A 5,565-nucleotide genomic window follows, 5' to 3' on the forward strand; every position below is an offset into this window, starting at 1 on the left:
AATAATTTTGTCAAACAGCTCCTCTCAATTAGGAGCTGACCTTTAGAGTGAAGAGTTATTTGTTACCACATACATTGTACTGGTACAATATTACCACCTGGGTGCTCCATGAGTCCTGAGGCAGCTTCCAGAATGTCAGGAGATGAGCTTGAAAATTATCATGAGGTTTGGTGGTGGTTTGCCTACTATTTCAGCCATCAGGGTTAACCTTTTTTCAAGCGTCTCTCCACAATTTGAAGTCTAGAAGATTCTGATGTAGTCACATGATTCCAGAAGTTGGGACTTTAGGAAAAAAATAAGACACCAAACATAACAAGACTCCCCATAGGAAAGCTGGCCATGCCAGTTGTCTGTAGAGTTTGTTCATGTCATTGTTCTTGGAAGAAGTAAATGTTGAGGTTAAGTCTATGGACATTGAGCTGGACAAGGAGGTTTAAGAGTTTGCTGCCTAGACTGTCACACCCCACCACCTCTCCACAAAAGTTAAGACACAAGGAAGCCAAACAAACAATCATTGTCAATTGGCTCTCTAGAGACTGAGACAGAAGATGTTGGCACCCCAGAGAAGTTTAACAGCAAAGCTTTATTAGTCAAGGCATAATGTTTTCAAATGCTGCAAGTGAAATGAGCACACAGCAGTGACTAGTGCATGATCAGCACCATGTCTATGTGATGGAACAGCGGACTCTGGTTTCACTGCATGGGCTGCTCACCAGAGCTGCTGCCAGAATCTTGAGGCTTCAAAACATCAGGCAGCTCAGGGGTGCTGGAGAAGGGGTCAATGCGCAGTGGCTCAAAGGAGCCCTCACTGGCTCTGAATAAGGCCAAGCCCACCATGGCTGGCGCATGGGGACGGGAAGTCTGGCTGCTTAACCCACATTCTATCAAGGTCCTGTCACCATCCTCCAGCAACCAGTCATCCTTGTATAGCTGCTGCTCCTCCGGAGGCCTCTTCAGGATGCCCCCCACAATCTTCTTCAGCTCCTGCACAGTGGTAGTCTCCTTGGCATCAGCAAAGATGGTCATTTTGTGGCGACGGATCATCAAGAAGACATCCATTGCTGCTATGGGAGTTCAACGGTCTGATGCAAAGGGGCCCCACGACCTTGTGTGTTGAAGATATGGGACAACTGAAATGAGAGAACAGAGTCACATCGCTGGAAGGGATCTTTTGAGGGGGCCAGGAAGAGATCTACCTATCACAGCCGGATGAACAGCTTCACTCCTGTTCTGCCAGACAGGCTCACTATTGTTGTAAGGCATAAGCAACAGAGTCATTTACTCATAAGCAGATGTTTCCAAGGCATGTTCTGTTCATTACTCTCTGGTGTTGCTCATTTTAGTCCTAGAGTCCCCTACATTCCATCAAAATGCGACATTGTTTGCATAAGTGAAAGGGCACCAAACAGATGCTCATGATGCTAAGATAGTAGAAAGTTATTCACCCTAGAGGCAAAAATGCAATCACTTTTAGGTTTTCTGAGTGAACATTTTGGGCCTCCCACATTTGGCCCCGGACAGATTGAGTGTTGGACCTATGCTCCCTTGTATGAATGGTCTAGAAATGGAAGGAGACAGTCAGTGACATAAGTCAGCTACAGCATTAGAGTTCCCCTCCCATCCTCCTCCATTTCTGTGCCAGGTCAGATCTTATTCATGCATTTTAGTTAAAGAGCAGAGTCCCACCTTTGTACTTACTATTAATTAAAATCCAGGAGTACAAAGTCAAGTGACAAGCAACTTGCAGACCAAGTCCACATTTACTGACCAGCAAAGCTGTACTTTTCAGCTCTGAACAGCACCAGACTTCAGAGTGTCAGGGTACATTTATACTTGGAGCAGAATTTCCAGCTCAAGGTGCCACACTTGTGTGCTAAAAATAACACTGAGCCACTGCAGCAAGGGCTAGCTGCCGTAAGGATATATCCAGCAGAGATATTAGATATCCACACTCTGCATGGCTAGCCCCTTGCACTGCTCATGCTTCTACACCTATATTCAGTTTTTAGTGCACTGGCTTGATCAGAGCTAACATGGATATGCCTCTGGCTCAGGGATCCCTTAGTACCAGCTGACAGAGGGGTTGCATTGTGTTTTACAGGGATCCCTGGGTCAGATGTCTGCATAGTCATTCACCAAAGATTGACGTGGGAGGTTTCTACTGAGAGCCAGCAACCTGCTGGTTGTCAATCATTGCAAAATGTATGTTTGGATAATAGCTATGGGATGTAAAACTATTCTGAAAATAGCGTTCTTAAGGTCTTGGAGTTAAAGCAAGTCACCAGGAGGGGGACATACCTTGACGATGTCTCTTCCGGGCAGTAGAGACCAGACACCTATCTCCATGTCTGGCTATTTGTGTATTGTACACCTCATGCTGGGAGGGTGTCTGCATACAGAGCCAGGGTGAATTGAGTGCAAAGCCCTTGAGATATCAACAAGAAGAAACAAAATGGCTGGGGTGGGCGTGACTTGTTTATGAACAAAGAGGAAGGATTGGTCTGGTATATCCTGGAGTGCAAAGAGACACACCGAATCCTATACCTGGGAGGCAAACTGACGCACATCTGTCTCATAAAAGGAGGGCCCCAGCAAGCTTGACTGTAAAGCACTACAAGGCTTTTGGGTGAGCAATAATGATACTCTACGTGACAGAGTAACCAATTAAATTGCTCTAGAATGCTTTATGATTGTGACATATGTAACCATTTGTTTCCAATACTTCTACCTGCATGCTTTGCTAAATAAACATACTTCATTTCACTACAAGCAACTCAGTGCTGTGTGTTAAGTGGAATAGTGATCTGAGGTGGAACTGATAAGCTACAATGAATGGTTTCTTTGGAAGGAGTGAATCAGCGTATACCACAAATGTCCACCGGGGTCTACGCCAGCGGCTGGACACTACTGGTTAGCGATGGGCACACCCCAACCTCAGAGTAACAGTGCAGCCTGCATAGGCCTAGAGGCATGCGCTTGTGTTGCTAGGGAGTTGACCCACAGAAGATTCAGGACTAAGGACACGTGGAAGCAAGGTGCTCAGAAAGTCATAACCTCCTTGAGCTGGGAACCCCACCCGCAGCTTGAAGCCTAGACATTTCCTTAGAGGCCAGCGTCAGTTCTATGGCTTGAGTTCATCTCTGGTGTCATGGCCCCAGATCCTCAAGAGATATTTAGGAATCTAACTGCCATTGAAATCTTGGCAGTTTGGGGTCTAAGGAGGAACTGGTACAAAGCTCTGTCGGTTAAGAGATGGATGCATAGCACCACCACCTCTCTACTTCCCCTCCCTGGAAGTGATAGAGTGAAAAGTTTTGCAAAGTTTGTGCCTATTTGAGAATTAATCCCCCAGCTCTATGCTGGAAAGAGAAGCATTTTAATTAGGCTATTTAACAAGTTGTGTTACCAGCTCCACTGATAAATACAGTAGCTGTGTAAAGGGGAAAACTAGAGCCAGACCTGAAGAAGTGCCTCTGTTCTCCCCTGCACTCCCATCTAGCAGGCTTGTTAGAACTGAAGCAGCAGGCAGCTTAAGTCAAGGTTCATCTAGAGAGATTCATTAGGAGCCATTCCAATACTACACATCCAGAAAGCATAAGAGTAGCAGCAGGCAGGCGGGGATATCACAGATAAAAGGAGACGCAGCTTTAGGTTGCTTGGCCATCACACTACAGCCAGTTTGCAGCAGAGAGCAGACAGGCAAGCTGTGTCAGGAAGAGTTGTTGCAGAGACAAATTTTAACTCAAGCCATGTTCTATTAACAATGAGCACTACAAAAGGGTGCATTGCCAGCTCACTCATGCACCCCAGGGGAAGAGGGTGCAGTGTATTTACACTGGTGCCACAGGGCATCCTGTTTTGACTTGTTTCTTGATCACAGTGGATTGATCATGTGTCAGCTAACATAGAGTCCTGGAGAGGTGTATTTAGGGGTTTGTCTACACAGGGCATGAATGCCCACTGTAGAGGTATGATTTCTAAAGTGTCACACATTAACTGGTTTGTGTAGACCCTGCTGGTATGCACTAAGAGCCTTCTACTGTGCTTTAACAATCAGTGTTATGAAAGAGTGCAGAGCATGGATTCTGGGTCTCCTGCCACAGTGCCCTAACCACTGGGATAGATTTCAGAACAGCCATGTTACTCTGTATTCGCAAAAAGAAAAAGGAGTACCTGTGGCACCTTAGAGACTAACCAATTTATTTGAGCACACGAAAGCTTGAGCATAAGCTTTCGTGTGCTCAGATAAATTGGTTAGTCTCTAAGGTGCCACAGGTACTCCTTTTTCTCCTTACAATGTGTATGATAATCAAGGTGGGCCATTTCCAGCACCAATCCAGGGTTTAACAAGAACGTCTGAGGAACAGTGGGGGGGGGGGGGGAAGGGAAGGAACAAACAAGGGGAAATAGGTTACTTTTTATAATGACTCAACCATTCCCAGTCTCTATTCAAGCCTAAAGTTAATTGTATCCAATTTGCAGATTAATTCCAATTCAGCAGTCTCTCGCTGGAGTCTGTTTTCAAAGTTTTTTTGTTGAAGGATAGTCACTTTGAGATCAGAAATTGAGTGACCAGAGAGATTGAAGTGTTCTCTGACTGGTTTTTGAATGTTATAATTCTTGACATCTGATTTGTGTCCATTTATTCTTTTATGTAAAGACTGTCCAGTTTGACCAATGTACATGGCAGAAGGGCATTGCTGGCACATGATGGCATATATCACACTGGTGGATGTGCAGGTGAACGAGCCTCTGATAGTGTGGCTGATGTTATTTAGGTCCTGTGATGGTGTCCCCTGAATAGATATGTGGGCACAGTTGGCAACAGGCTTTGTTGCAAGGATAGGTTCCTGAGTTAGTGGTTCTGTTGTGGTATGTGGTTGCTGGTGAGTATTCGCCTCAGGTTGGGGGGCTGTCTGTAGGCAAGGACTGGCCTGTCTCCCAAGATTTGTGGGAGTATTGGGTCGTCCTTCAGGATAGGTTGTAGATCCTTGATAATGCGTTGGAGGGGTTTTAGTTGGGGGCTGAAGGTGACGGCTAGTGGCGTTCTGTTATTTTCTTTGTTAGGCCTGTCCTGTCGTAGGTGACTTCTGGGAACTCTTCTGGCTCTATCAATCTGTTTCTTCACTTCCGCAGGTGGGTATTGTAGTTGTAAGAATGCTTGATAGAGCTCTTGTAGGTGTTTGTCTCTGTCTGAGGGGTTGGAGCAAATAAGGTTGTGTTGCAGAGCTTGGCTGTAGACAATGGATTGTGTGGTGTGGTCAGGATGAAAGCTGGAGGCATGTAGGTCGGAATAGCGGTCAGTAGGTTTCTGGTATAGGGTGGTGTTTATGTGACCATCGCTTATTAGCACCATAGTGTCCAGGAAGTGCATCTCCTGTGTGGACTGGACCATGCTGAGGTTGATGGTGGGATGGAAATTGTTCAAATCATGGTGGAATTCCTCAAGGGAGTCTTTTCCATGGGTCCAGATGAAGAAGATGTCATCAATATAGCGCAAGTAGAGTAGGGGTGTTAGGGGATAGAGTCACTATTTCTCTCTGGCCCACTGAGCAGAGCACCCAC

The 5,565-nt window shown here is 45.8% G+C and overlaps 1 pseudogene; it reads right to left on the reverse strand.

Annotated features, from left to right (window-relative positions):
• Positions 1-693: 693 nt before the first annotated feature.
• On the reverse strand, positions 694-2,364 carry LOC141991569 (elongin-B pseudogene; annotated as a pseudogene).
• Between the last annotated feature and the right edge of the window lie 3,201 nt (positions 2,365-5,565).

The sequence above is a fragment of the Natator depressus genome, chromosome 7 (assembly GCF_965152275.1).
Source record: "Natator depressus isolate rNatDep1 chromosome 7, rNatDep2.hap1, whole genome shotgun sequence".
NCBI classification, from domain to species: Eukaryota; Metazoa; Chordata; order Testudines; family Cheloniidae; genus Natator; species Natator depressus.